The following is an 11,628-nucleotide window of genomic DNA, read 5'->3' as shown; positions in this document are numbered from 1 at the left end:
ATGCTTTTACTTAGCCGGGTACGATATTTTGTCTATCGGGCAGAGTTATCTTCACTAAGTCTCCTTTAGTGAATATCCGAGCAGGGTTTGCGAACTAGTGCATTACCGGGTATGGTTCACTAGTATATGCAAGTCCGGGCAAGGATCACTTTATCAAGCAGTATTGTTCTTCTTAGCTAAGTAAAGTTCACTTCCGAGTAAGCTTTAGGCTAACCAAGCTCATGAAGCCAAGAAATTGGAATACCGGGCAAGGTATTCATTAATAAGTATAGTCCAGGTAGGCTTGATGATCTAATGATATATCTCAAGTATCATCGGGCAAGGTTCAACTTAAGCAAGGAACAGTGCAACCGAGCACACTTTGTTAATAAGTTATTTTCTAACAAAGGGTTGAAGGGACCATGGAAGAACAAGGTTGCTCGTAAGGGTTTGTCGGGCAAAGTCTGGCAAAGTCAAGAAGATTGAAGTCTACCCGGTGAGTATTTTACTTGGTAAAATACTCTTCAAGTAAAGTCTACCCGGAAACTGATTCCGAGCACACTTCTATGTTACCAAGTTATGAAGGATGGCCGAGCATACTCGAAAAGACAAGATTGATGCAAAGCCTACCCGGAAGACTTGTTTTACACTTAGAATATTTCTGAATATGTAATTTGAATATGTATTATCGGATAGGGTTTCTAGAAGGAATGACAGTTGTCCACATGTGTCAGGCCTATAAATAGAATAATTTAGGGCACACCTACACACAACAAGGCAGACAGTCACATTTATTAAGAAAGAATATTATGTGTGACGGCTGAACCTTCCTTATCAAGAAACCCTAAAACGATTATCCACTTTGTGTGATTCATTTATATAAATGGAAATCTTTTGAGTAAATCGTGTTTGTGTTGATTACCTTTGAATAATGTTTAAGCAACCATATGTTTGTTATTGATTCCGCCTTTAACAAATGGTGAACTTTCTAAATATAGCAATACGTCATTAACTCCCTTGTCAACACATCTATTTGTGTGAGTTATGGCATGATTCGAGTAAGATCCAGCTGAAATCGGGGACCTGACAGATCCACCGAAGCTAACTGGTTTGGGAGACGCAATCGCAACTCTTCAGTGGATAACCGCCATGAATAAAATTATCCGCATTAGCGAGTGCCGTCCCGACCAAGCTGTGGGTTATGCTACCCAATCATTCGGTGAGGAGGCAATGTACTGGTGGGAGTCGGTTGAACAGAGGAAGATTCGAGAAGAGATCAAGGCCTTGAGGTGGGACGATCTGAAGGAGTTAGTGATGAAACGATTCTGTGTTGATACTGAGGTTGAAAGGGTGAAGATGAAGTTCTTGAGTCTGAAGGCGGGTGGGATGACACACCGCGAGTATACCACTGAATTCAACCATATGTCAAGGTTGGTGCCGGACATGGTGAACACTAAGGCCAAGCAGATCAAGTGTTACTTTAGGAGACTGCCGCAGAAAGTTCGCGTCTTGGTCAAGGCTAGTAGACCGAGCACTTTTGATTCTGTTGTAGGGCTAGCGGAAATGGTTTATGATGACTTGTCAACAGATGAGGTGGTAGTGGAAGAGAAGAAGGATAAGAAGTGGGTCGCTCCTACTAAACGACCTGGTACTCAGTTGTGGAACCCTAAGAATAAACAGCCGAGAGTCTGGGAGAAGAGGTCGTGTAAGACTTGTGGAAAGATGCATGGTGGTGAGTGTAAGTGGGGTAGGAGTTTTGATGTGTGTAACAAATGCGGAAAGGCTCATGGTGGAGAATGCAGGATGGGGTCTAACGCGTGTTATAAGTGTGGAAAGGCCTTCTTAGTGCCTATTTATAACCATTACAAGAAAGGGTTAGTTATTTCAAGAGGATATACCATGCTTTCTTTGCAGAGAAGGTTAGTTATTACTTATTAGTCATTACATATTGTCTTCTTTTATCATTCGTATAGGTAATTAAACTTCTTTATTATAGACTAGGTTGGGCAAATCCGGAAAGATTCAACAAAAAAGTAATGAGCTTTAATGGGCCAACGAGCTCAGGTATGAATCATCAAGTTGTCTTTTTGTTTTTACTTTCTTTCATAGTTTACCAACTGTTTTTGGTCAAACAGGGAAGACTTGGACTACAAAAGCACAAGTTGATGCAACAAGATTTGAGCCTGGCTGATTATGTTGGTGATGATGTTGAATTCTATATTGCTTAAGCTATGTACGGTACTACAATATGTAAATATATTTTTATTTTAGATAACTTCATACCTCTATAACGTGAGGATTACTTTCGTTTTGAAGGTCGATGAGTTTAATGTACAAGCAACACAACAGGGAATTAATTACAATGATGAGGTTGATAGCATGATTAACTTAATTATTATTTGCATTATTTTCGGTGATCGAATGATTCCTGTGACTTTCATTCTCAATGACAAAATTTCCTTTTTCTTATTTTAGAGGCTGAGAGTTTCAACTTTGGCAGAGATTTCTCTTGGTGAGGGTATTCACAAGCTCTACTTAAGCTGTTGGAAGGAATCGTAAGCTATCAAACTCATAATTTAATTTGCAAAATCAATTTGGCTATAATGATGTAAATTCATAGCAGATAGTGACTTGGCTGAACACACCATTATTTTGTAAATAATGACTACCACTCTTACAACTTGCACTACAGTGATGATCATAACCCGTGCAAAATGGTTTCACAACCCCCGCAACGCGGAGGGTGGAAACACTAGTTTATTATATAAAAAAACTCGGGAACACAGCGTTAACCCTTCCCACTTTCTCAAAACCTCAAGCATGCTCCAAAAGTTATTCCTCTTTCCTTGGAACTGTTGGGTTTTAAACAAGTTTATCAAAGTCAAGTTAACCATATTTAACTAGAAAACGCAACGGAAGCTTATATCTTAATACTTGTTAAAGAACATACCATTATGTTAAAACTAAAACCCAATGAACAAGGATCAATATTACAAGAACAATATGCTCACAAAATGTAAATGTACCTCCTTATACCTTATAGGAAGATGTAGGTTGTTGAAGGGGATGATGAATGAAAGGCAAGCCTCCAAAGAAGAAAACCTCAAGAGAGTGATACCCCAAGCCTTTTGCAACAACACCAAGTTATTTGCTAGGATTCTTGAACACCAAAACAAGCTCACCAAGCTCTCCCAAAATGCCAAGGTTGGCCGTGAGTTTTAGGAGAGGGAAGGAGAGAGTTTTTGATTCAAAACTTGAATTCAAAAAGGAGAGAGGAGTGATGCTTTGCATGTGTTGTGATTGGAGATGTATAAAGGAGATGTCAACACAAAAGGACAAAATAATAAATGGACAAACCATCCACCCACATGGGGTGGCCGGTTTTGTTATTTTTTTTTTTTTTTTTTTTTTGTTTTAACATTTAAATATCTCCATCTCTTATTTTATAAAACTCATTTTTATAAAATGCACATACATTTATGTAATTATTTAACCAATTAAATAATTAATTTATATAAACAAATTATCCAGATAATTTATTTAAATCCTCAAGTGTGTTTGTTTAGAAAACCAATTTTCTAAACACGTAGTGTTCGGTATTCATTTAAATGATCAAATCATTAAAAGAATACATTTGGTGTCGTCTAGCTTGTTATTGGGTATGACCCGACTTGGATCAAACACAGTTAGCCACATTAGTATAATTATGTGTCTCGGGCATACGTAATTCCAACAATCTCCCACTTGCACGAGATACATAGAAAATTAATGCAAGTGGTGAATACCGCCTAACAACAGTTCACCACCCCTAATGTGTTTGACGAAGTGCCATTCAATAACATCATCCCTTCAAGTCCCTTACTTGATATGATTTAGGTGAATCTATCATTATATCCCTTTGTTACTAGATGTCATGTTGAATCTAAGAGACATAGGTGATCATTCTCTTTACAATTCAACTTTATCAGGCCTTAGACATCTAAACTCTCAACACATAAGAGGAACAAATTCCGTCTTGACTGTATACGCCTCTCACTATCACTTTATACTCCACCTGAGCTCATCCTTATGTACCATCTTTTACGAATAGCGAAGGGGAGAGTCAAAGTGTAATACTTGGTGAAAATCAAGACCCAATATACATCTCAGGTCTAAGGATAATATGAAATTCTCCTTTACTCAAAATTACTAATGATCAAGTCAATCGACTCCATGTAGTAATATTGAGAGCGGGTCAGTCCAATATTTGTATCCCACAAATATCTATGAACCTTGGCAGCAAACCTATGCTCCATATTCATTCCTTATGAATATCCACCAATCCTAGTTCATAATAGTCTTGCTTCATATTTGTTCCCACAAATGTGATCGACTACGGACTTTTAGAATAAGATAACTTATTCATGGATTAAACATGCAAAATTAGAATTTAACTCAAGATTCCATAATCATATAAAAGTTAAATTACAAAAGTCTTTTAAACGTAAATACAAAATAGATCAAATCCAATTACTAGAATATCGAAGTCCTAAGCCACTCGCATGACGCTCATGTTTCGGTCTTTCTAGGAGCTTCGTGAATGGATCCGCAAGATTTTGATCAGTTCCAACTTTGCGAATACATATCTTTCCCTTTTCAACTTCATCCCTTATGTAGTTGAATCTCCGCTCTATGTGCCTTGTCTTTTGGTGTGAACGAGGTTCCTTGATTTGTGCAATCGCACCCTCGTTGTCACAAAAGATTTCTAGGGGGTCTTGAATGGAAGAGACCACCCCTAGATCAGTAATGAATTTCTTCAACCATGCAGCTTCCTGAGCTGCTAATGAAGCGGCGATGTATTCTGATTCTGTAGTGGACAATGCTACCACTTCCTGTTTTGAGCTCTTCCAAGAGACAGCTCCTCCATTAAGAGTGAACACATACCCAGACTGTGATCGAGAATCATCTCGATCAGTTTGGAAGCTCGCATCCGTGTAACCTTTTATAGCGAGTTCCTCCTCACCAGATCCATATATCAGAAACATATCCTTAGTCCTCCTAAGGTATTTCAATATGTTCTTAACAGCCATCCAATGACTGTCTCCTGGATTCTGTTGGTATCTGCTTGTCATGCTCAAAGCGCATGACACATCCGGTCTAGTACATATCATCGCATACATGATGGATCCTATAGCAGAAGCATATGGGATTTGTTTCATCATGTCTTGCTCACCCTTTGAGCTTGGACATTGAGCTGAACTCAATATGGTCCCTCTTTGAATAGGTACAAAACCTTTCTTGGAGTTTTCCATCTTGAACCTTTTCAAGATTTTATCAATGTATGTACTTTGGTTCAAACCTATCAAGCGCCTTGACCTATCCCTATAGATCTTTATTCCCAAAATATAGGCAGCTTCACCAAGATCCTTGATGGAAAATCTACTTCCAAGCCAAGCCTTAACGCTTTCCATGGTTGGAATGTCATTTCCAAATAGTAGAATGTCATCGACATACAATACTAAGAAGGTAATTATACTCCCACTAGCCTTTTTATACACACAAGCCTCATCAGCGTTCTTGATGAACCCAAAATTTTTGATTTCTTCATCAAAACGATGATTCCAAGTTCTAGATGCTTGTTTCAATCCATAGATTGATTTCTTTAACTTGCATACCTTTTTAGGATGTTTCGGATCGACAAAACCCTCAGGCTGAACCATATAGACATCTTCCTCAAGATATCCATTTAGGAAAGCGGTCTTGACATCCATTTGCCAAATTTCATAATCATAATGTGCGGCTATGGCAAATAATATCCTAATAGACTTTAGCATTGCCACAGGCGAAAAAGTTTCATCATAATCAACCCCTTGAGTTTGAGTGAAACCTTTAGCTACAAGTCTTGCTTTATAAGTATCCAAGTTTCCATGCATATCCGTTTTTCTTTTGAAAACCCACTTACTTCCAACAGCTTTGGAGTTGAGTGGTGGTTCAACCAATTCCCAAACTTGGTTGTCATACATGGATTGCATCTCAACGTTCATGGCTTCAAGCCATTTGTCACAATCATTCTTGGACATTGCATCACGGTATGTGGTTGGTTCATCCGAATCTACCACGTAGCAACCTTCTACAAAAAATCCATATTTTTCAGGTGGATTGCTAATTCTACCAGATCTGCGAACGTTTTGTGTGTTTTGATCAACCACTTGATCACTTTCAACAACCTCTTGTTGAGTGCTAGTATCAACCAATTGTGTATCATCTTGTGATTCTTGATCCTCATCAAATTTCACTGTTCTACTATTAGTTCCTTCCTCAAGGAACTTAGTTTCCAAGAACTTACCCTTTCGAGCAATAATAACATTTTGCTCACTAGGATCGTAAAAGTAATATCCTAAATCATCTTTAGGATAACCTATAAAGATACACTTAGTGGATCGGACTTCTAATTTGTTTGGGGTGTATTGCTTTACATAAGCTTCACAACCCCAAACTTTTAAGAATGATAGCGATGGAGCCTTTCCATGCCATACTTCAAAAGGTGTCTTCTCCACTTTCTTGGTTGGAGCCATATTCAATATGCGAACAGCGGAAAGTAAAGCATAGCCCCAAAATGATAGAGGTAAAGTGCTTCTAGCCATCATCGATCGAACCATATCTAATAGGGTACGATTTCTCCTTTCAGACACACCATTATGTTGTGGTGTTCCAGGTGGAGTAAGTTGTGAAATAATTCCACAACTCTTAAGATGATCTTGAAAAACACTACTTAGGTATTCACCTCCTCTATCACTACGAAGTACTTTGATTGTGGTTTTGAGTTGTCTTTCTACTTCAGCTTTGAAGTCTTTGAACATTTCAAAAGCTTCATCTTTGTGTTTCATTAAGTACACATAACCATATCGACTATAATCGTCAATAAAGGTAATGAAGTATCTTTCACCATTCCTAGTCATTGGTCTAAAAGGACCACATACATCCGAATGTATGATACCCAATAATTCTTTTGACCTTTCAAAAGTTTTATTAAAGGGTTGCTTTGTCATTTTGCCTTGTAAACAAGATTCACATACATCAAATGAATCAAACTCATTGGTTTCTAGAATACCACTCTTGCGAAGAGTTTGCATGCGATTCTTGCTTATATGTCCAAGGCGACAATGCCAAAGATAGGGATCACCCAAGTCCTTCTTGAGTTTCTTGGTGTTGACATTATACATTGAACTACTATGTGACATACCACTTTGATCTATTTCATATATACCATTCATGGGTATAGCTTTAAAATAAAATATGCCATTCATCAAAACATGAATATCATAATCAATAAACTAAAGATGAAAAGCTACATTGAAAAGCTTCGTAGGTTGAATTGTCCCGTCTCTAATGAGTTGGCTACGGATTTGATCCTCAACTCTTTGACCAAAAGGTTTGAAACCTTTGTCATGAACTATAACATGAACGGGTGGGACAAAAGCATTGGTGAGCTTCACGCAATGCTAAGAACGGCCGAAGCGGGAATGGGTAAAAGGGTTTTACCCGTTCTAACAATCAATGAAGGCAAAAGGGGACATAACTCCAACCCCAAAGCAAGTGTTGCTAAGGGCAAGGGCCACGTCCAAGGAAAGGGAAAGAGGAAAGCCATCACGCCCTACAAACCGAAGGAAAAGAAGCAAAAGGTTGCGACGCAAGATCCATGCTTTGAGTGTGGAGAGATAGGTCATTGGAAAAGAAATTGTCCGACCTATCTCAAAGCGTTAAAAGATAAGAGGGATGCGGAGCAAACCTCAGGTATTATCTTTACTATATATGTTGAACTAAATGTTATTTCTTCAAATACATGGGTACTTGATACCGGATGTGGAACTCACATTTGCAATTTGTTGCAGGGGTTCAAAAGAAGTAAGCAACTCATCTTCTTGCTTGAGAACTATTCTCAAGTTGCGATACCAATCCATAAAGTTATTATGGTTTAGACGATCCTTTTCAAGGATGGTTCTTAAGGATAGGTTACGGGTGTTATGGGTAGAGGTGTTTGCATTGTTAGCGGCCATCTACAAAATTTAACAAAGTTTTATTTTAGTATTATAAACAATTTAATTATTAGGAACTACGACCGCCTTAATCACCCGTTGAACAAGGGTTTTCTATTGTAATCGTCTGGTGGTGGATTTCTTCGTTCTAGGTTACACGGAATTCTCTACCGCTTTTCCAATTATTTCATCGATTGATTATGTTTTAAATTTTGATTTCGAATTTGGGGAAAATCCTTCATATTCAATAATTTTGTTACTAATATCTAAATCGATTCGTGTTTTTGTTTATAATTCTATTGAATTTTAATTCGGACAACATAACATTTAGAGATCTGTGATATTGATTTTGTTATCGTTTTCAATTTGCTTAAAGCGGATCTCGATTGCTTTCGTTTGCGGTTCGATCAGATTGAGTGTATGAGGTTTCTTGGGTTTCAGTTGTTGAATCGAATTGTGCTTTTAGGAATTATATTATTTTAGGTCACCAGGTCTTGATGTTGTTGAAACTTCTATTGTAGGTTTAGAACATGGTAGATATTAACATATTGTTTTTGGGTGGTATGTAAATTGATGGATATAAAGTGATTTTGTGATTGCAGACTTGATTAAAGTCTTTTTATTTGAACTACTTGCTTAATTACAATGTGAGTATGTTCAATTTTGCAATGAATTAGGTCGAGGTTTTTATCATGGGTTCTAGAATTCACCATCAAAAGTTGCCAACATTCAACAAATCGTCATGGCCATTAATACACTGGGCAAGGTTCTAATATCCAGCAAATTATTTCTGCTGGTGTTTACTTTTATATCCTTGGTGAGGTAAGTGGTTATTTCTCTTTTGTAAATGCATCTTATCTATGTGGTTTTATTTTTTTTTTAGTAAAAAGGGTTGTTTACGCAGGAACCACTTCTTACAACTATAATGCTTAAGCAAGCATCTTATTGCTACCTTCTAGCCAAACCATCCATGTTTAGGAAGTCTGGATTTCATCTCATTCTTTCTGGTTACCTATACAAAAAAAAATGTGATCAGGTACTTTATGTTCAATGAATTACAACTTTTACTTTGTTAATAGTTTATTTCCTTAGAATGTATATTGTTTTTATTGTACGTAGCAAACTTAGTACATGAGCGTTATATCTCTGTCTGTGAAAAAAGAAGTTTAAAAGCATTATTCATCTTGAAAAGGGTAATAACAATTATTATAGTTTAGATATTTAAAAATAAATAAATAAAAAAGCTTATACTTATATGACATTCACTTTTATTTGTAAAGGTAAATCACATCAAGGAGCTTCCTCACAATAACAAAAGTGTAACCACACATAAAGAGTTCTGATGTATGCATTTGATTTTCATTTTTGTCTATTTTTTGTTACTTTTGATATATAGTTAAAATAATATAAATTTATTAATTATATTTTCTCCCTTTCAAAACCATGTTCTTATTTGGGATGCTTTAAACAAGGTTCTTGAAGATAGCAAACAAACGGGTCGGGTGGGTTTAATAATAGACTAAACGATTCAGCTGGGTTGGGCTGGACTTTAAATTATGTATATACGTATTTGATTTTAATCTTATGGTCAGGTAATTCTTAGAGATGTTCTTGAACAGTTTCTGACAGTCTTTGGTCTTATACTTAACGTTGTCAATGAGATGGAGTCAATGATGCAAGAACACTGGGTCGTTCCAGCTTACCATGAATTTAAGAGTGTATTATATTATTTATTTTTTGGAACCTTCTTAAATTACATACTCTTTACAGGTTCTGGGTGAATAAATTTGAGTTTCAGGATTTAGTGAAGTTTCGTATTGCATTTTGTTCAAGGTTTCAGGTACGGTATAAATTGAAGTTTTGTGTAGAATATGAATTTGATTTAGCATAGCTTTTTTAGTTTAGATATGAGTGAGTTTAATGGATTGTACAAATGTATGGGTGTAAGAGAACCGGGCGAACACGGACAAGGGCCAAATCCGTTTGATAGTTTTCGTGAATGCCCGGTAAAGTTCGTCTGATTACGTCCGATAATGTTCGTTCGATAACGTTCGTCCGGTATTGTAAGTGTTTAGATCTATTTAGTATTTTAATTTAATTGTAGAATTTCTAATGTTATTAATCACACTTTTATATCACTACATATGTATGATGTCTCTCTTATAGTGATCCAGTTTTTCTTAATATATTAAGTGTTAAGTATTTGGATATTGTATGGTGTAATTCCAAATTTGTAGGTAAAGTTGTTTGGATTTATGTTTGGAATTGATATGTAACCGTATCTGTCCATTAATGTTCACACGTCCGTTTGTCCATTTGTGTTCGTTAATGTCCGTTTACAATATTAATGAACGGACACGGAGAAACTTAATTTCTTAATCGACGGACACGGAGAAACTTAATTTCTTAATGGACGGACATGAACATGAATTTTCGTTCGGTAGAGTTTTTGTAAACTGTCAGTTTGTCCATTAAAAGGTTAATGGACATACATGAACATGCTATCGTCCGGTCCGTTTTGGTCCGTGTACACCCCTATAGGCTATACATATGGTAACCAAGATCCAAAGGCCTATATGAGCACAAACACATATTGTTGCGAAAGAATTTAATTAAAATAATGAATATGATAAAACCTATTTAAAAGCATGAACTGCGATGGAAAATGAGGCTATTATCCCTCTAAGCAATTGTAATATTTATGAATAGAAAAGTGAGGTCCGGTAACTCTAATTAGTCCTACTGGTGGTGAGTTTATCCTTTTAATTAAGCAATTGTAATGTTAATGAATAGAAAAGTGAAGTCTGGTAACTCTAATTAGCCCTACTGCTGATGAGTTTCGTAAGGTTATAGGTTCTGTACAACCAAACATTGTATATTTGTGAATACTTATTTTATGTTTTATATTAGAAATATTAGTTGGAGTGCTTTAATTTGTTTTGTAAGACTAAATTCTGTTAGTTTTTGTATGAATCGTTAACTGTAGATGGTGTTTTTGTGTTAAAAAATGAATTAATTTGTAATTTTGTTATTAATTGTTTGATGTTCATCCGCATACAATTGTTGACGTAGTAGTAGAATACAACAGTGTAACTTTGTAATCGATTCTAACTTGTATTCTCGCTCTTCCTGATCATGTATGACAATGCCAAGACCAATCACAAGTATAGAGTTAATCACTAATGCATATAAGATTAAACATGTTAATAGACAATTACCATTATCTTAAGGCCTCTTATTCGAGTCAAGAATGAAATATCTCATGTGTATGAAAGATCGCCCATATTATATAAAGTACAATTATTTCAACTTACTTAGTTGATTAACAAGTTGGTCCTACTTACACAATAGGTTCAAGTATATAAATTCTCAATGAATTTAATAAACTTTCTTACCATAAATTAAATTAAAATTAAAAAAAAAACATATTACAATAACTTAAACGAAAAATATAAAAAAACCTCGTAACATGGGGTCTAAAAGCTATTTACGAACAACTACTAATAAAACTTTGCCAGTAACGAGAATGAATTTTACGGTTAAGATCAAAAGAGGAAGACAACCCAAGGAGTTTTGATTGTATTTAAGTAATGTAACGTTGAAACTGTTGGTGTATAATCATGAGAATAACGTA

At 36.0% G+C, this 11,628-nt stretch overlaps 1 long non-coding RNA gene across 2 annotated transcripts; it reads left to right on the top strand.

Annotated features, from left to right (window-relative positions):
* The first annotated feature begins 2,011 nt into the window (after positions 1 to 2,011).
* LOC143564566 (uncharacterized) lies at positions 2,012 to 2,637 on the top strand. 2 transcript variants are annotated; one of them, XR_013140900.1, is made up of 3 exons: positions 2,012 to 2,217; positions 2,296 to 2,349; positions 2,455 to 2,637. It is a non-coding gene; the product is annotated as an uncharacterized LOC143564566 (long non-coding RNA). The 2 variants fall into 2 exon arrangements; XR_013140899.1 differs by having other exon boundaries at positions 2,480 to 2,534.
* Positions 2,638 to 11,628: the final 8,991 nt, after the last annotated feature.

The sequence above is a fragment of the Bidens hawaiensis genome, unplaced genomic scaffold, assembly GCF_021521415.1.
Source record: "Bidens hawaiensis isolate Kalapana, Puna unplaced genomic scaffold, B.hawaiensis_p1.1 tig00022027_1, whole genome shotgun sequence".
Lineage (NCBI taxonomy): Eukaryota > Viridiplantae > Streptophyta > Magnoliopsida > Asterales > Asteraceae > Bidens > Bidens hawaiensis.
Note: the sequence above shows the minus strand (reverse complement) of the source record. Positions and strands in the feature narration are given on the sequence as shown.